This window comes from Hyla sarda, chromosome 1 (assembly GCF_029499605.1).
Source record: "Hyla sarda isolate aHylSar1 chromosome 1, aHylSar1.hap1, whole genome shotgun sequence".
In the NCBI taxonomy this organism is placed as follows: Eukaryota; Metazoa; Chordata; class Amphibia; order Anura; family Hylidae; genus Hyla; species Hyla sarda.
Genome location: NC_079189.1, coordinates 292628315 through 292648632, shown reverse-complemented (window position 1 = coordinate 292648632; position 20318 = coordinate 292628315). Strand labels below are relative to the sequence as shown.

The 20318-nt window shown below is 42.6% G+C and overlaps 1 protein-coding gene across 5 annotated transcripts in view; it reads right to left on the bottom strand.

The window, feature by feature from the left end:
- Window positions 1–20091, bottom strand: part of SBNO2 (strawberry notch homolog 2) — a 64517-nt gene extending 44426 nt beyond the window's left edge. For 2 of the 5 annotated variants that reach the window (XM_056517356.1, XM_056517382.1), the window contains exon 1: window positions 19604–20090. The gene's annotated coding sequence lies outside the window, so the exon portion shown is untranslated. Of the gene's footprint in view, window positions 1–2731; window positions 2753–2822; window positions 2867–19603 lie in introns of those variants that run through there. The other 3 variants (XM_056517391.1, XM_056517364.1, XM_056517373.1) reach the window with 3 other exon arrangements.
- Window positions 20092–20318: the final 227 nt, after the last annotated feature.

The window sequence follows — 20318 nt, the reverse complement described above, 5'->3', positions numbered from 1 at the left end:
AGTGTCAAAAAAAATTAAGATCTTCCACTTGCTGCTATTCCTGTGAAACACCTCAAGGGTTAAACTTTCTGAATGTAATTTTGAATACGTTAAAGGGGGGCAGTTTTGTTAATGGGGTATTTAGAACATAAAGATTCTAATTTACTTCAAAACTGAACTGGTCCCTAAAAAATTCAGATTTTGACATTTTCGTGTAATATTGTAAAATTGCTGCTAAACTTTGAAGTCCTTAATGTCTTCAAAAAGAAAAAACATGTCAACTTTATGATGCAAACATAAAGTAGACATATTGTATATGTGAATCAATATAATTTATTTGGAAAGTCAATTTTCCTTACAAGCAGAAATTTTTCACCAAGAAAGGATTCAAGTATGGCCAAAAATTTACCACTAACATAAAAGTAGAATGTCACGAAAAAACTATCTTGGAATCAAATTTATAAAAGCATCCCAGAGTTATTAATGCTTAAAGTGACAGTGGTCCGATTTGCAAAAAAAAAAAAAAGCTCTGGTCCTTAAGGGGTTAAGTCCCCATAGCAGATCCAGGCAACACTGCCTCTTAACACTTGACTTGTGCAGCAAGGCAGAGACTCCTGTATTCTCACCTCTCATCTGTCAGCAGGCTCTCACATCTTAGTGAAGGTAGCATATTGATTACAGGGGCGCCAAATGATGGCATATTGAGGAGGCAGGGGAGCACAGGGGGCCCACTTTCTGCCTCCATTGCACACAGAATTGCTATAGCAATAGGAGATTACAGGGGCAAACATTTGCCACTACAGGACCAATTCTAGTAAGAGACCCCTAGTTATAGTGCTGTTCTCCTGGATTATAACCCTGTATATTGGGTTTAGGGCATGTGAACAGCTTGTTAGTTTCCCTTAAAAACTTTTATCAATATTGAAAATTTGTAGCCCAAAGTAAAAATCCCTATTCACTCACAGTCGTTTTCCAACTTGAATACATTAGAGTTCTGCAAAAAAAATAAAATAAAGTTAAGTTGTCAACTAAGAAATATACACAGACTTTCAGGCTGTAATTCCTGCTGAAGATGCCTCTGCTAAAACTGACCTGAAGCAGATAAATACCTGAGCCCTGAATTACTTTGTGGAGTGAAGAATGTAGAAAGATTTGTTTCCCACTCAAACAAGCCCAGGGCCTACATCACACACCTTTTCTGTGCCTAAAAATACATACCTCCAAAAAACACTGGATTATATTTAGCTTCCTATGTTTTTTAATGCAGTTTTTGTGGCATTTTCTAAAATATTGTGATTCTGTATGTGTCCTTTTTGTGCCATTATCCCTATAACAGATCATGAGATTCATTGCTAGCGATTCAAGGATTTCACAAACACCAGAATTTTTATTTTTGATTTAGGTTTCTTTCCTTCTCACCCTCTAAGAACCATTTTTTTTTTCCACTGAGAAATTGCATAAGGGCTTATGCTATGTGGCGCAAGTTGCGCTTTTTTTTTTTTTAGCATAAAATGTATAATGAAGCCTGATAAAATTGTTTGTAGAGCAAAACTGGAAGAGAAAAAAAGGCAATTGCCAATTTAGTGGAGCAATCAGACTGCTTACAAAAGTTGTTGTATGGGATCGGCTGTATAAGTAGAGGAGTCACAGCAGGCACCTAGGCCTACACTGAAGAAGGAATATTGCATTAAAACCACTGTCAGATTCAAAAACTTTTTATATGTTTTAAATCTTGGTAAAACATTAACCTTTCTAATATACTTTCTAAAAAAAAATAATAAAAAAATTGTATCTCTTCATATAGAAATCATGGCTTGTTTAACAAAAAATTAAAAAAATAAATAAAAAATATAAAAAGGGGAGAAACAACCCCCAGAACATAATCCAGTCCGGCTGCAACATAATCTTTTTCCCAGCTGAAGCAGTGGCAGGGAAAAGTCCAGGAAATGAGGGCGGAGCTTGCACTCCTCTGTGCTCATTCCTGTCCTATCAGACTCTTGTCTGAAAACAAGGAGGAGGGGGTTACTGAACGCACAAATCTTGCCTGTTCTCTTCAGTGCATTTTTAGATAGGACTTTCACATGTGCAACTTTCACCAAACTCAGATGTCAACTAAATAAATGTGGGCCATGGTATATAAAGAATGTTTAAAGAATTATCAAAACTCAGCTCAGTTTTCACTTCATCAGGGAAACTGAAAGGGAATCGGTCAGCAGCTTTTTCAAAGTGAAACTGCTGGCAGCATGATGTAGGTAGTTTAATACTTCTTCTACACATGCCTTGGCTATGTCCACCGGATTAAAGCTTCTCAAACATTCCATTTTATTTGCAACACAAGCTGTATGTAAATACGGTTCCTGAAGTCATCTGGGTGTGAGGGATTTCAGACAAACTTATACTGAGGTCACAAGCAGCACGAGCATTCATCATGCAAGAGGCGTGCATGCAGGAATTACACAGATGACTTCATGACTCAGGGGTGCCTGTGTAACGCCCCAATGACTCTGTAGAAATCAGGTAAACATGGCAATAGATACGTAGACCATGTAAGAATATAAAATTGTCAATTTTGCTTAGGGTGGGTTCACAAATTGTTTTGAGTTTACATTTAACCCCTTTCCTCAGATGGACATATATTGCCGCAAATAGACATGTATACATTCACTCGTGACCGCGGCACCGCAGCTGTGATCGGCTGCAGCATAAAGCTGGGCACCAACCAAAACTGTTAGGAGCGGAGCCGCTAATTCACCTCTGTAGGATCCCTTTACAGGGATTATGCATTTTTGTGTCTTATAATTTTAGTCCACCTAGGTGATTCAACAGTGCTTGCATTGTAGTACATTGTTATTTAAACCAATCTCCTAATACACGCTGCCATGGCAGGCCTGGAAGCCTTCACTAGGTCCTCAGCTGCCATGGCAACCCAACAGCACATTGTAACTGTCACAGGGTGGGACAGGATGACAGAGATGCCCATCTAGAGGTGTATGTCACTACTGGGGGTAAATCCACAATGCCTAATCCTTCATTGCCCCAGACTTCGGTAGAGTCTTGTTACCCCCATTCTACACATTAGATAGTCAGCCAATCCCACAAGTCAGGAACTTTTGACATTCAGTGTATATGGGCAGCAATAGAACGGACAGGGAGGGACTCAAAAATCTCTTCTGACTTTCATAACTATTCCATCTTCATGGGCAATCTGCAGGAAAGGGGTACTTCACCCCTTAACCCCTTAAGGACCCAGGACGTACTAGAACGTCCTGGCACCCTGGGCTTTAAGGACCCAGGACGTACTAGTACGTCCTGGTGTTTCTCCGGTCTCTGCCGCGCCCCGGGCAGAGATCGGAAGCGGATGCCTGCTGAAATGCTTCAGCAGGCATCCAGGGCAAACGCCGAGGGGGGCCATGTAGGCCCCCCCATGTCGGCGATCGCCGCAAATCGCAAGGGAAATCGCCCTTGCGATCTGCGGCGATACCGGGCTGATCGGGTCTCTGGGACCCGACCGCCCGGTAATTTCGCATGATCCCGGCTGTCACAGACAGCCAGGACCATGCTAATGTATAGGAGCGAGGTGGCAAGCCTGCCACCTCCTCCTATCCCCTGCGATCCGTTGGTTAGTTAACCGACCAATCGCAGGGGGGGGGGGTGAGTAGATCTTCAGCCGCAGTCGGGCCCTTTACAGCAATGCACGTCGCCGTAAAGCGACATGCATTGCTGTAATGGGACCCTGTAAACTACAACTCCCAGCATGCCCAGACAGCCATTGGCATCTGGGCATGCTGGAAGTTGCAGTTTTGCAACATCTGGAGGTCCACAGTTTGGGAACCACTGTGCCCTTCCAGATGTTGCAAAACTACACATCCTCAGCATGTCGTTACTGTCCAGGCATGCTGGGAGTTGTAGTTCTGTAACATCTGGCCCTTCAGATGTTGCAGAACTACAACTCCCAGCATGCCTGGACAGTTTTGGCATACTGGTAGTTGTAGTTTTGCAACATCTGGAGGGCTGCGGCTGGGACACCACTACACAGTGGTCCCCAAACTGTTCTCCTCCAGCTGTTGCGTAACCACTACTCCCAATATGCCCTTCGGCTGCCTGGGCATGCTGGGAGTTGTGGTTTTGCAACAACTGGAGGCACACTGGTTGGGAAACATTGTCTGTTTCCTAACTCAGTGTTTCCCAACCCGTGTGCCTCCAGCTGTTGCAAAACTATAACTGCCAGCATGCACTGATAGACTGTGCATGCTGGGAGTTGTAGTTTTGCAACAGCTGGAGGTCCCCCCCCCCCCTGTGAATGTACAGGGTACATTCACATGGGCAGGGGGCTTACAATGAGTATCAGGCTGCAAGTTTGCGATGCAGCAAATTTTGCGCGGCAGCTCAAACTCGCAGTGGGAAACTCGCTGTAATCCCCTGCCCGTGTGACTGTACCCTAAAAACACTACACTAACACAAAATAAAATAAAAAGTAAAAAACACGACATATACACATACCCCTACACAGCCCCCCTCCCCAATAAAAATGAAAAACGTCTGGTACGCCACTGTTTCCAAAATGGAGCCTCCAGCTGTTGCAAAACAACAACTCCCAGTATTGCCGGATAGCCGTTGACTGTCCAAGCATGCTGGGAGTTTTGCAACAGCTGGAGGCACCCTGTTTGGGAATCGCTGGCGTAGAATACCCCTATGTCCACCCCTATGCAAATCCCTAATTCAGGCCTCAAATGTGCATGGCGCTCTTACTTTGGAGCCCTGTCGTATTTCAAGGCAACAGTTTAGGGTCACATATGGGGTATCGCCGTACTCGGGAGAAATTGCCTAACAAATTTTGGGGGGTATTTTCTCCTTTCACCCCTTATGAAAAGGGGAAGTTGGGGTCTACACCAGCATGTTGGTGTAAAAAAAAAATTTTTTTTACACTAACATGCTGGTGTTGCCCTATATTTTTCATATTGACAAGAGGTAAAAGGGGAAAAAAGCCCCCCAAAATTTGTAATGCAGTTTCTCCTGACTACGGAGATACCCCATATGTGGGCGCAAAGTGCTCTGGGGGCGCACAACAAGGCCCAGAAGGGAGAGTGCACCATGCACATTTGAAGTGATTTGCACAGGGGTGGCTGATTGTTACAGCGGTTTTGACAAACGCAAAAAAAACAAAACCCCACATGTGACCCCATATCGGAAACTACACCCCTCACGGAATGTAATGAGGGGTGCAGTGAGAATTTACACCCCACTGGTGTCTGACAAATCTTTGGAACAATGGGCTGTGCAAATAAAAATTTTTGTACAGCCCACTGTTCCAAAGATCTGACAGACACCAGTGGGGGGGGGGGGGGTAAATGCTCACTGTACCCCTTGTTACGTTCCTCAAGGGGTCTAGTTTCAAAATGGTATGCCATGTGGGGGTTATTTTTCTGTCCTGGCACCATAGGGGCTTCCTAAATGCGACATGCCCCCGAGCAAAATTTGCTCTCAAAAAGCCAAATATGACTCCTTCTCTTCTGAGCATTGTAGTTCGCCCGTAGTGCACTTCAGGTCAACTTATGGGGTACCTTCATACTCAGAAGAGATGGGGTTACAAATTTTGGGGGTATTTTCTGCTATTAACCCTTGCAAAAATGTGAAATTTGGGGGGGAAACACACATTTTAGTGAAATTTTTTTTTACATATGCAAAAGTCGTGAAACACCTGTGGGGTATTAAGGCTCACTTAATTCCTTGTTACGTTCCTCAAGGGGTCTAGTTTTCAAAATGGTATGCCTTTTTTTTTTTTTTTTTTTTTTTTGCTGTTCTGGCACCATAGGGGCTTCCTAAATGCAACATGCCCCCCAAAAACCATTTCTGAAAAACGTACTCTCCAAAATCCCCTTGTCGCTCCTTCGCTTCTGAGCCCTCTACTGCGCCCGCCGAACACTTTACATAGACATATGAGGTATGTGCTTACTCGAGAGAAATTGGGCTACAAATACAAGTATAAATTTTCTCCTTTTACCCCTTGTAAAAATAAAAAAATTGGGTCTACAAGAAAATACGAGTGTAAAAAATTAAGATTGTGAATTTTCTCCTTCACTTTGCTGCTATTCCTGTGAAACACCTAAAGGGTTAAAACACTGACTGAATGTCATTTTGAATACTTTAGGGGTGCAGTTTTTCTAATGGGGTCATTTGTGGGGTATTTCTAAGATGAAGACCCTTCAAATCCACTTCAAACCTGAACTGGTCCCTGAAAAATAGTGAGTTTGAAAATTTTGTGAAAAATTGGAAAATTGCTGCTGAACTTTGAAGCCCTCTGGTGTCTTCCAAAAGTAAAAACACGTCAATTTTATGATGCAAACATAAAGTAGACATATTGTATATGTGAATAAAATAAATATTTGGAATATCCATTTCCTTACAAGCAGAAAGCTTCAAAGTTAGAAAAATGCAACATTTTCAAATTTTTCATCAAATTTTGGGATTTTTCACCAAGAAAGGATGCAAGTTACCACAAAATTTTACCACTATGTTAAAGTAGAATATGTCACGAAAAAACAATCTCGGAATCTGATAACTAAAAGCATTCCAGAGTTATTAAAGTGACAGTGGTCAGATGTGTAAAAAAATGGCCGGGTCCTAAGGTGTAAAATGGCCGGGTCCTAAGGTGTAAAATGGCTGGGTCCTTAAGGTGTTAAAAGGAATTAATGGTAAATAAGGAAGGGTATTGAAGTCCAAGGTAAAGAAGGTTGTATAAAATAATGAGTGTTATAAGTAAGTTTTTTTTTTTTTAAATGATTAAGAGGGGTGGGGTAAGGGGTAGGGATAAATTATATATTTATGTATTATTATGCAATTGGTAACAAGGTTATATAGATGTAGATTTTGTAATAATATGCAAAGAAAATGTTGGTTGTTAATGGATTAATAAAGCATTAAAAAAAAAAAAGGGGGTACTCCACCCCTAGACATCTTATCCCCTATCCAAAGAATAGGTGATAAGATGTTCCGCCATTGGGAACCCCTGCGATCTCTCCTGCAGCACCCCCCCATCATCTGTTGCACGAAGCGATGAAGGGCGATACAGGGGCCGGAGATATCGTAACGTCACGGTCCCGCCCCATCATGACGTCACAGTCCGCCCCCTCAATGCAAGTCTTTGGGAGGGGGTGTGGCTCTACAGATTTGTTCAAGGGAGGCCTGTACCTCTTTTGCCCAGGAAGATAGATTAGTTATGAAAGTTAGAAGAGACTTTAGGGACAAAACAGAAATATCCTTTCATTAGTGATTCTAAAGAATAATTCTCTTATGGAGAAGGTCTGAATTGCAATATTTTGTGGCCAGGGTGTTTGCCATAAGGGACTCACCCTTCATAGATAGAAATTTTATTTACCTCTTTAGACAAGATCTAAAGAGAGAATAACTAAATATCTCTAGGAAATGAAATTAAGATTCCACTTGGGGACATCATCATGTGTAATTCAGGATCAAAGGTTTCCAATTCCTTTGACAAATGTCCTTATCCAACTTTTGTTAAAGATACAAAAACTAGAGGGGCCCCTATGTGAACCTAATGGAGCTTCGTGTAAGATTCATCTCTAGAGATGAGCGAAGTTACAGAAATTCGATTCGTCATGAACTTCTCGGCTCAGCAGTTGCTGACTTTATCCTGCATAAATGAGTTCAGCTTTCAGGTGCTCCGGTGGGCTGGAAAAGGTGGATACAGTCCTATATCCTTTATCCACCGTTTCCAGCCCACTGGAGCACCTGAAAGCAGAATTTATGCAGGTTAAAGTCAGCAACCGCCGAGCCGCAAGGTTTGTGCAGAATCGAATTTCTGTAACTTCATTCATCTCTATTCAGCTCTACTTTTTTCAGAAGAAAGCTGGAATTACTAACACGTCCTTGAGATCTAGACCCCACACCTAAACCGAAATTCTACCATGTCCTATGATAAACAGAAACTTCTACCACACTGTACTGTAGGCATAACATAGTCCAAAAAACCCTTTCTGCTTAGGAGTGATCTTCAGGATCTCAATAGAGGAGAAAAGTCCTTATTCCTTAGGAAATGGAAGAGGACCTAGATGAAGTAGTCTGGTTCTTCTGGTGGAAGATACCCAATTCCTCTGACCCATATCTAGTAGAATTACTTTTGCCCCACTTTTATCTGGTCTTCCTGCGGAATGAAAAGGCATACCTGTAAAGACCAATCATCCTCCTGAGCTACATATTAAAATATGACCAGTCTTCATTAGGTAAGAAATACTAAACATTTTCCCTAGCAACTCCTCCCTTGAAAGCATCATTGAGATCTAGGATCTAGTAAGAAGGAGAGCACCTCTGCAGGTATCTTCACTCCGGTCTCCTACTCACCCTTCCTGACCCATCCCTGTAGGCAAAGAAAACAGTGGGGGGTGTCTGGAGAGTATTCTTTTAAACCTCTTAACCTTTTAAACCTGTTTGCAGTCCCTACAGCAATGAAGGAGCGTCCTCCATCATATGGTGCCGTCATGGGGGAAGATGCTGTGGAAATAATCATTTGTGGAGTTTTGGTGTAACAAACATTTACAGTACTTCAATATGATGGAGAGTGTCTTTCTACTAGTAGTTTTGGTGTAACAAACATTTAGAGTACTTCAATATGATGGAGAGTGTCTTTCTACTAGTAGTTTTGGTGTAACAAACATTTAGAGTACTTCAATATGATGGAGAGTGTCTTTCTACTAGTAGTTTTGGTGTAACAAACATTTACAGTACTTCAATATGATGGAGAGTGTCTTTCTACTAGTAGTTTTGGTGTAACAAACATTTACAGTACTTCAATATGATGGAGAGTGTCTTTCTACTAGTAGTTTTGGTGTAACAAACATTTACAGTACTTCAATATGATGGAGAGTGTCTTTCTACTAGTAGTTTTGGTGTAACAAACATTTAGAGTACTTCAATATGATGGAGAGTGTCTTTCTACTAGTAGTTTTGGTGTAACAAACATTTAGAGTACTTCAATATGATGGAGAGTGTCTTTCTACTAGTAGTTTTGGTGTAACAAACATTTACAGTACTTCAATATGATGGAGAGTGTCTTTCTACTAGTAGTTTTGGTGTAACAAACATTTACAGTACTTCAATATGATGGAGAGTGTCTTTCTACTAGTAGTTTTGGTGTAACAAACATTTAGAGTACTTCAATATGATGGAGAGTGTCTTTCTACTAGTAGTTTTGGTGTAACAAACATTTAGAGTACTTCAATATGATGGAGAGTGTCTTTCTACTAGTAGTTTTGGTGTAACAAACATTTACAGTACTTCAATATGATGGAGAGTGTCTTTCTACTAGTAGTTTTGGTGTAACAAACATTTAGAGTACTTCAATATGATGGAGAGTGTCTTTCTACTAGTAGTTTTGGTGTAACAAACATTTAGAGTACTTCAATATGATGGAGAGTGTCTTTCTACTAGTAGTTTTGGTGTAACAAACATTTACAGTACTTCAATATGATGGAGAGTGTCTTTCTACTAGTAGTTTTGGTGTAACAAACATTTAGAGTACTTCAATATGATGGAGAGTGTCTTTCTAATAGTAGTTTTGGTGTAACAAACATTTACAGTACTTCAATATGATGGAGAGTGTCTTTCTACTAGTAGTTTTGGTGTAACAAACATTTAGAGTACTTCAATATGATGGAGAGTGTCTTTCTACTAGTAGTTTTGGTGTAACAAACATTTAGAGTACTTCAATATGATGGAGAGTGTCTTTCTACTAGTAGTTTTGGTGTAACAAACATTTACAGTACTTCAATATGATGGAGAGTGTCTTTCTACTAGTAGTTTTGGTGTAACAAACATTTAGAGTACTTCAATATGATGGAGAGTGTCTTTCTACTAGTAGTTTTGGTGTAACAAACATTTAGAGTACTTCAATATGATGGAGAGTGTCTTTCTACTAGTAGTTTTGGTGTAACAAACATTTACAGTACTTCAATATGATGGAGAGTGTCTTTCTACTAGTAGTTTTGGTGTAACAAACATTTAGAGTACTTCAATATGATGGAGAGTGTCTTTCTAATAGTAGTTTTGGTGTAACAAACATTTAGAGTACTTCAATATGATGGAGAGTGTCTTTCTACTAGTAGTTTTGGTGTAACAAACATTTAGAGTACTTCAATATGATGGAGAGTGTCTTTCTACTAGTAGTTTTGGTGTAACAAACATTTAGAGTACTTCAATATGATGGAGAGTGTCTTTCTACTAGTAGTTTTGGTGTAACAAACATTTACAGTACTTCAATATGATGGAGAGTGTCTTTCTACTAGTAGTTTTGGTGTAACAAACATTTACAGTACTTCAATATGATGGAGAGTGTCTTTCTACTAGTAGTTTTGGTGTAACAAACATTTACAGTACTTCAATATGATGGAGAGTGTCTTTCTACTAGTAGTTTTGGTGTAACAAACATTTAGAGTACTTCAATATGATGGAGAGTGTCTTTCTACTAGTAGTTTTGGTGTAACAAACATTTACAGTACTTCAATATGATGGAGAGTGTCTTTCTACTAGTAGTTTTGGTGTAACAAACATTTACAGTACTTCAATATGATGGAGAGTGTCTTTCTACTAGTAGTTTTGGTGTAACAAACATTTACAGTACTTCAATATGATGGAGAGTGTCTTTCTACTAGTAGTTTTGGTGTAACAAACATTTAGAGTACTTCAATATGATGGAGAGTGTCTTTCTACTAGTAGTTTTGCAGTGTACCTGGCCATTGAACATGATCAAGTCCTCTTATTGATCCTTTGTATGCATATTACTCATAATGGCGATTTCATGGCTGCTGATCTTCAGATCAGATCTCACAGCATCCTCCCGTCCCTATGTGTGAGATGCCTTGTATCAGCCTAAATGTGCAAGTTTACTTTCAGTATTCCACAGTCCTCATTCTAAATTAGCAATAGACATAACACTTATTTCAGACTCAGCCATAAAAATCATTACAATGGGATCTTATCACACAAACCTCTTTAAATCTAACCCACTGGATAAAGAAGTAACATGAAAATAGCGTGGTTTATTCACCCATCCAAGTTACAGTCTTTAACCCCTTAAGGACTGAGGGGTTTTCACCTAAAAATCCATATGATGGCTTATTTTTTGCGCCACCAATTCTACTTTGCAGTGACAGTCATTTTACCCAAAAATCTACAGTGAAACGGAAAAAAATAAAATCATTGTGACACGAAATCGAAGAAAAAACGCCATTTTGTAACTTTTGGGGGCTTCCGTTTCTACGCAGTACATTTTTCAGTAAAAATGACACCTGATCATAGTTCTGTAGGTCCATACGGGTAAAGTGATACCCTACTTATATAGGTTTGATTTTGTCGGACTTCTGGAAAAAATCATAACTACATGCAGGAAAATTAATACATTTAAAATTGTCATCTTCTGACCCATATAACTATTTTTCTGCGTATGGGGCGGTATGAGGGCTCATTATTTGCGCCGTGATCTGACGTTTTTAGCGGTACCATTTTTATATTGATCGGACTTTTTGATCGCTTTTTATTCATTTTTTCATGATATAAAAAGTGACCAAAAATATGTTATTTTTGGACTTTGGAATTCTTTTGCGCGTACGCGTATATTTTTATAGCTCAGACATTTACGCACTCGGCGATACCACGTTTCTTTTAATTTTCACAGGGTTTTTTTTTATGGGAAAAGGGGGGTGATTTGAACTTTTATTAGGGAAGGGATTAAATGACCTTTGTTAAAGGACATCTGCAGCGTTACAAACCCTTATCCCCTATGCTCAAGATAGGGGATAAGTGTTTGATCGCGGGGGGGTCCGAACGCTTGGGCCCCTGGTGATCTCCCGTGCAGGGGGCGTGCCAGCCACAGTATGACGTTGCGGCCGGCACGCCTCCTCCATACATCTCTATGGGAGAGGCGTGGAGGCAGCATTCGTGCCTCCCCGCATCCCCCCATAGAAATGTATGGGGACGGGGAGGAGACGGGGCATCACCGTCGACCTCTAGGTCGACGCTACGCACCTTAGCACTCACCATGAGCGCTTATGGCGGCGCCCCGTTAGGGAGATCAGGGGGGGTCCCAGCGGTAGGACCCCCGTGATCAAACACTTATCCCCTATCCTGTGGATAGGGGTTAAGTGTAATGCCGCTGCAGTTGCCCTTTAACTTTTTTTTAAAACTTTTTTTTTTTTTTGCAGTGTTATAGCTCCCATAGGGACCTATAGCACTGCACACACTGATCTCTTATGCTGATCCCTGCAGAGCCATAGCTCTGCACGGATCAGCGAGATAGGGGCTCGATTGCTCAAGCCTGTAGTTCAGGCTTGGAGCAATGAAACCCCGATCGGACGCCGCGGACACAGGTAAGGAGACCTCCGCCTGCGTCCCAGCTGATCGGAACATCACGATTTTATCGCGATGTCCCGATCAGCCCGACTGAACTGCCGGGAAGCGTTTAATTTCGTTTTCAGACGCGGCGGTCAACTTTGATCGCTGCGTCTGAAGGGTTAACAGCGCGTGGCACAACGATCGGTGCCGCACGCTGTTAGCCCAGGGTCCCGGCTTTGATTAGCAGCCGGGACCGACCCGGTGTTATGTGGGGCCACGGCGTGACCCCGTTTTTAACACCGGGAGCGGGCTCAGGACGTACTGGTTCGTCCTAAGTCCTTAAGGGGTTAAATCTATGAGCCACCATGTTATGCTCCTGAGACCCCTGGCTGATTTTGCCATGAAAGATTCAGCAGGCTATGCCTTTCCCCTGTTCTTCAGTCCCGATGACTCCTCCTCAGAGCCTATCCACTAAGACTCATTGGGTGGGGGTTGTGGACAATCTTCTAAAGACCTCATGCAAAAATCACTGGCTCCAACACAGTGACATGAACACGAATACTGGATTTTCATTAAAATTTAAAGGAGATATCCAGTGCTGAAAAACGTAGCCCCTATCCTAAGGATAGGTGATAAGTTTCAGATGGCAGGGGGTCCGACCGCTGGGGCCCCCTGCGATCTCCTGTACGGGGCACTGGCAGCACGCAGGAAGGGGGCATGTTTACGCATGTTTACCATGGCACAAAGCGATGGCTGACACCCCACTCAATACAACTATGGCAGAGCTGGAGCGCTGCCGTTGGCAATATCCGTCTCTGCCATCACAATGTATTGGGGGGGCCACAGCTTTGTGCGGTGGTCGACACCTGCTATCTGGCCAGCGAGCCGGGGCCCCCTACAGGAGATCGCGTGGGGCCCCAGCAGTCGGACCCCCCGCGACCTGAAACATATCCCCTATCCTTAGGATAGGGGATAAGTTTTTCAGCACTGGATATCTCCTTTAACTAAAAGCTTCTAATATGTACCATCTTATGTCTGACTGCAACCGCTCTCTTTATGAAGTTGTTTTTAGCCTCCAGGTGAGGCAGTTACTATATTACAACTTTACATAACTGGCCTTGTACAACCTCAAAGCATCACTCTAGTGACGCAGTGCCATGTTAAATCATAGTATAACTAAAAATGTTTAAAAAAAATTGAAGGTTATAGAAAGAAAAAGCAAAAATGAAAATGAAATACATATGTTCACATATCTTGTTTTCTGTTTTAACAAATACAAATCTCCTACATATGACAAAGTCTGCATTCTGGATACATGATTGAAAGAAACCACAGTCCCAACAAGAGGGGAGTTATTTGTATCAATGACAATGATTATAATAATGGAGAGTGGCAAAAGAGGATGGCTGTTTCCAGGCAGCTGAGCGTGAAATTTGGGGCTAGAATAACCATAATGGGAATGTTATAAAAGAAAAACATAGACAAAAGGAAGACATCAGAGACATAAAAAAAATAAGAGATAAAAAAAACCAAAAAAAACAAAAAAAAAAAAAAACATAAACCTTGAAATCAGTGAGCAGAAAAATGATAATGGCTGCAGAACCTACTGCAGGAACCTTGATGATCAAGCCATTATTCACCAAATAATCATTTCTTTTAGATTATTTATGACCTCTTCATAAACCTCATGGATTTATGGACAACTAGAATACAAAAACTCACTTAAATATATTTAAATGGTCACTGTCAGATACAAAAACTTTTGATATGTTGTAAAGCATGTATAACCACTAGGTTTTGCAATTGTTCTCATTAGAATTTTTTTCAGTATTTCATACTGAAAAAGCCAGTCAAACAACTGCCCCCCCTGCCTGCTTGGACACATACTAGTCCTGCTGTGTCCATGCGTCATCATCTATGTCATGGACACACTTCCTTGATTGACAGCTGTGAGTACAGGGCTCACTGCTGGAGGAAAAATCCTCCCACTGTCAGCTTGTGCCCCGCTACTGTCAGTGAGGACATGCTGGGAGTTGTAGTTTTGCTAATACTTGGGGAGATGTGAGCAGACAACATACTGAGGGAGGGGGCGGAGACCTGCACAGTGAGGCCACGCCTCCTCCCTTTGAGAGGAATTCAGACGTGAGCTAAATTAAAAGTATAATAAAAAAATAAATAAAGGTGCTAGACACAAAAATTAGATGTACATGGTCAGGATTAGGTAGTGATATATATATTTTTTTTAAATGATTTTGTTGGATCTGACGGGTACGCTTTAATAAGAAAAAGTTAGGGATTTCCTCTTATTTAGTAAAAAAAAAAAAAAAGCTCTGGCCCTGTAAAAAGGGAGCCTGGAGTCTGTCTGGAATTGTCAGCATTGTCACCATCTTCACAGCCGAGAGATTTCCTGCTTCTACACAGTTAGGGCACGTTGGGGGACAATGACAGGCATTTATCAAGCGATTTAGTTAATTTGTTTTTACTAAAAATGTCGCAAAAATGTCACACCTGCGACTACGTGATTTTTTGTGCGACATTTTGACTGGAAAGCGAGAAAAGCAAGTTTTTGAAAACGTAACTACGTAGTAATAATTTTAAAATGGACTACGGGTAGTCAGGAATTTATTAACTGCGACAGTCGCAACTGCGCAAAAAAAAGTCGCAACAAGGTAAAAAATTGACTAAATTTACTCCAGCTCAAACATGGAGCAGAAAAAGCTACTACCAAAGTAAAAAAGGAAAAAGTGCTTACGTGAAAGAAAATTATCAACAGGCTGAAACCAGTTGATAAATAAGTCACAAATAAGCAAAAAAAAAAAACTAAGGAAAAAATTACTAAAAAAAAAGAATACATAAGCAAACATTGATAAATGTCCCTCATAGGGGGAGATTTATCAAAACCTGTGCAGAGGAAAACTTGCCCAGTTGCCCATAGCAACCAATCAGCTCGCTTCTTTCATTTTTATGAAGGCCTGTGAAAAATGAAAGAAGCAATCTGATTGGTTGCTATGGGCAACTGGGCACGTTTTCCTCTGCACAGGTTTTGATAAATCTCCCCCATAGTGTTTACATTTTTGTGCAAGATGTTTTTTTAGTCTTTTTTGCGTACATTTCCTCCAGATGTGTAGGTATGAGGAGATTACTGTATTTGCTCGCAATTTATGAAAATCATTGCGCTTGATTGATAAATTTAGCGCTTCTGTGCATAATTTAGAATTCGGCAAAAGGGTAAACTGCTTCTACCATACTTTTTCACAAAAAATGATACATGTCCACCACTGACACTATGGAATTTACAAGCAGAATTCTGCTTTAAAATTCTGGTGCAGCGTGCACATTGCTGAATTTCAACGGCAGAGAATACGTCAGAGTGAATATTCCGTAGTGTGAAGTAGTGCTGGGCCGAATACAGATTTTTTTTTTTCCTGCTCACGATATGAATTTCTCCCATACCGCATTACCGGTTGGGCCCCTCCCCCCCCCCCCCCTCGAATGCATAAATTATCAGCCGCAGTTCTGCTTCTCCACCCCCCCCCCCCCGCCCCCCAACCGAAGGAGGTGGGACATCGCTGCGGCCAGTGATAGGCTGAGCGCACTGTCATGTAAGAAGTCTATCACTGGCCGAGGCGGGACATTGCTGCGGCCGGTGATAGGCTGACTGCTCTGAGATGTTCCCATCCCCAGCGTGAGGCTGTTGCCGAAGCAACGGGGGAACCTGAGTTTAAGTTTATTTTTGCAGCCTGGGCACAAGATTTCTAGCGCCAGCAGCCCGCAACTCACAGGAGGATGAGGTGACATAATTAGTTCCCCGCAGCGCTGGCCTGATAAACCGGGGGGGGGGGGGGGGTTTAGAGAAGCAGAACAGCGCCCGCGGATTACATCACATTGGGGCGGGGGAGAAATTGATTCTCCCACTGTATTCTATCTACCCCCTTAATCTTGGTCACATTTGAGCACGAGTCTGCATTCTGCCTTGCAGTGCAGTTTAGAATTAGCTCCCCCCTCAAAGTTGGTACCTTCCACAGAAGATTTTGATCTTCTCCTGCTAAAATGAAAGTAAAACTTGTTTGCCTGTAAAACTAAAGGATGCCATCATATTTTCTGATACAGGGTGTGACTAATCTCCCAGGTCGCCATCCTGGTACCTTGGTTTTTTGCCAGCTCTTTTCATTAAAATACTGCCACAACAGCAGGGCTGGAGTCCTGCAGGACTGTCTGGGTCTGCTGACTGTCTGCAATAAATCAGGTAATCAGTGCCAGAAAGCTATGGAAAACTGCTCCTCCAATTCATTGAAACATCACAATTTGCTGCCACGCTCCCCCAGTACTTACCAGGCCATTGCCCCTCCCCAAGGCTGTACAAAAACTGTATTGTGATGTTCCCTCCGCCACTGTCACTTAGGGCTGGGCAGTATGACCAAATATGTGTATCACGGTATTTTGTAACTTGTGGCGTTTCCACGGTATATAACGGTATTCCCCCACCACCAATAAATTCATTATTAGCCCAGCACTGCGCTGTCCCCATCGGGGTAAATACTCACATATCACCCACAAGCGCTGCCCTCCTCATCCTCCTGTTTGTTGCGGCCGCCGGTGCTGACACTCTATACCTGTATCCCTATGCCCGGGCTGCAAAAGATAAACAAAATAAACTTTAACGCATGTTCCTACGTCGGCCTTACGCTGGGGACGGGAACGTCGGACAACCGTCAGCCTATCACCAGCCGCAGCCCTGTTCCGCCTCTGCCGGTGATAGGCTGAGCCCACTGTCATGTAAGAAGCCGGCTTCTTACATGACAGTGCGCTCAACCTATCACCGGCCGAGGCGGAACATCACTGCGGCCGGTGATAGGCTGACGGCTCTCCAATGTTCCCGTCACGAGGAAGAGCGCAAGGCCGACGTAGGAACATGAGTTAAAGGTTATTTTGTTTACCTTTTGCAGCCCGGGCATAGGGATACAGCTACAGTGTCAGTGCCGGCGGCCAAAACAAACAGGAGGACAAAGAGGGCAGCGCTTGCGGGTGATGTGTGAGTATTTACCCCGATGGGGACAGCGCAGCACTGGGCTAATAATTAATTGGGGGTCAGAACAGCGCTCGTGGGTCACATATGATTAGTTCCCCAATGTGGGGACAGCGCAGCGCTGGGCTGATAATTCATTCCCAAGGGGGAGGGGCCAAAATGGGGAAAATTTCATATCATGCAGGACAAAAATTTCAGTATTCAGTATGAATCGGTAGACAGGAAGAGGAGAGTCCATGCTGTGGACTGTGCAGGATCTGGCAGGGTAAGGAGAGTAGGTGTGTTTTTTGTTCCAAATCATGGCGAGGGGAAACTACCTATAGGGGGCAGCTATCAACAGGGGACCCATATACATAGCACAACAACCTAATAAAGGAATCTAAATACATTAGGTATGAGGTTTATTTTTATTATTTGTAATAAATGGATTAGTGTTAGTGTTGTACTAGCTGTGCAAAATATAGCGGACAAAATGGTGAAAAAAAGATGCTTAAAACAACCACGTCAAACTGTGGGTAAAAAAAATAAAAAAAAATTATAATAATACATTTAATTTTCCTTAGAACAGAAAGGTACTCTAGCCTTCTTCCTTACTGGCAAAAGTGGAACCTCACAGCATCCAGTGATTGGCTAAGCTGCGCTGTGGCGCATTGATGCTTGGAACCAGGAAGAGGATCACAGCGGAGTCTGAGCAGCAGTATCAGATGCCCCAGAGGAAAAGCAGGGCTAGACAAGTTTGTTTTGAATCTAGGAGCCAGCAAAAAAAAGTTAGGACCAACTTTTTTTTGGTGACCAGAAATCAGCAATTTTGACTTGCGTTTATACCATTGACCGTTTATGATTGAGAGTGTGATAGTTTGTTTGGATAGTTCTGCACGCAGCAATACTTTATGTTTTCTATCCTTTTTCACCTTTTTTTTTTTTTTTTTTTTTTTTTAAATACTTTACTTGTATCAATGTTTCCCAACCAGTGTGCCGGCGGTTGTTACAAAACTACAACTTCCAGCATGCCCGATCAGACCACTGGACCACCAGCTACTGCTTAAATGCTGCAAACAGCTAAAACGATGAACATTGGACTGACCCCTGATGTCCATCATTACAAGTGAGCATCATCTGCAGATAGCAGCCAATACCAGCCGCGTATGACGTGGGCCCCGACTCCTAGGTGCATGTAGTCATACCCCTACACCCGTTCCATGAAGTAAATGAAAGTATGAGTTTGGAAGCGGGAAGATCTACAAAAGTAACAAAGGGGTGCCCACTATTTCGCCAACATTGAGAAACGCTGTACATGTCGAGAGGGTCCAGGAAGATGACTGCCTGACCGGGACATTCTCCTCTGCTCCCCCAGCAACACAGTGCAGGGACACAGCTTCCAACTTGCCTGGACCCTCCCTCCTGTAGCCAAGGAGTGGTGTGGCCATGGCGTGCTAGTCACCTACCTAGCTGGACACAAAGGGGGAGATTTATCAAAACCTGTGCAAAAAATAGTTGCCCAGTTGCCCCTAGCAACCATTCAGATCGCTTCTTTCATTTTTCAGAGGCCTTGTTAAAAATGAAAGAAGCAATCTGATTGGTTGCTATGGGCAACTTTTCCTTTGCACAGGTTTTAATAAATCTCCCCCAAAGACTGCTGCAATGAAGCAGGTAGTGTCTGGCACAATCTGAGGCTTTCATGCCAGGGCTGACAAAAGCCTAGATGCTAAAACAAAATTCTAAGTTGCTATGGCAACCTGGTGCCAAGGATTTCCAGAGCACTGAAGTAAAGGTTTTCAAAAGAGGTTTTTGCCGAGTACCCCTTTAAGTATTTTAACATTACGGGTAAAAACCTTGTACATGTGCAGCACTGGATTTTTATTCTCTTGCATAGTTCACCGTCTCCTGCTGAAGTCAATGGGAGATGCCTTATTTTCTTATGTAATTGTCGCAGTTTTTGGGTGTTAAGCCACATAGGGTTTCTTCATACAGCTAGAACCTAAAGTAACTGACAGCCATCCGACCATCAGCATCAGTACTGTTGTCATAAAGCGGAACATGGCGCACACATCAGTAGTCAAGTAGGGAAGTACCAGCTGCCTCCCAGTGCCCTGTCACCTATAGAGCCCCTCCAAATCCCCACTACTACCCAGTCCATCATCCTTAGCTGACACTCCTCAGCCTGTACTGAACTTCCTGGGACTTCTAGTACGTCAGCAGCTAATCCAACAAGCAGGCGCTGTAGGTGTACACGACGCCCCTAACCCCAGCTCTCACCACAGAAGCTCCTCTACTTCCGGGACGTCTCCCCGGGGTCTTCCCTCCGCACAGGAGCCTCCGCCGCGGCTGCTGTCTGACAGACGAGTCCGGTACCGGCACAGTCTCTCCGAAGGGCTTGTTTACAACTTTTTGTTTCCTTAGCGTTAACGTTTCCGGTTACACGAGCCCGTAGAGCAATAGCTTCTGCTCTTTGCTGTCACTTCCTGCTTCCTGCAGCCATCTTTGGTTTCACACGAACTTCCGGCTTTTGACGTCATTGGGCGTGACGCACATCACCATGGCAACCAGAAGGTCCTAAGCTCTTGACGTCATCGTACGTCAAGGAGACCTAGCGACGTCATGGCCAGTGAGACAGCGACAGCTCACTTGCGCAATCTAAAAGAATGCGACTGCTGAATTACCTACAGTTATATACTGCAGACCTATGGAGATTCATCAGCATTATTATCAGTGTTTCTTCAGCTGCTGCAAAACTACAACTCCCAGCATGTCCAGATAGTCATAGCAACCACAAGATTCCTCAGAAAGATCCACATGATCAGGCAGGCGCTTGGATCTTGTTTGAGGCTAAAAGTTTTATTACCCACAATGCATAATACAGGATTGTCGAGAAAAATAATCAAAAGAGGTACAATTTTTCCGAATACGGAGATATTGTCCATAAGGGACATTTCTAATCCATCCAGGATAATAAGATCCTAAATGTTTGAGA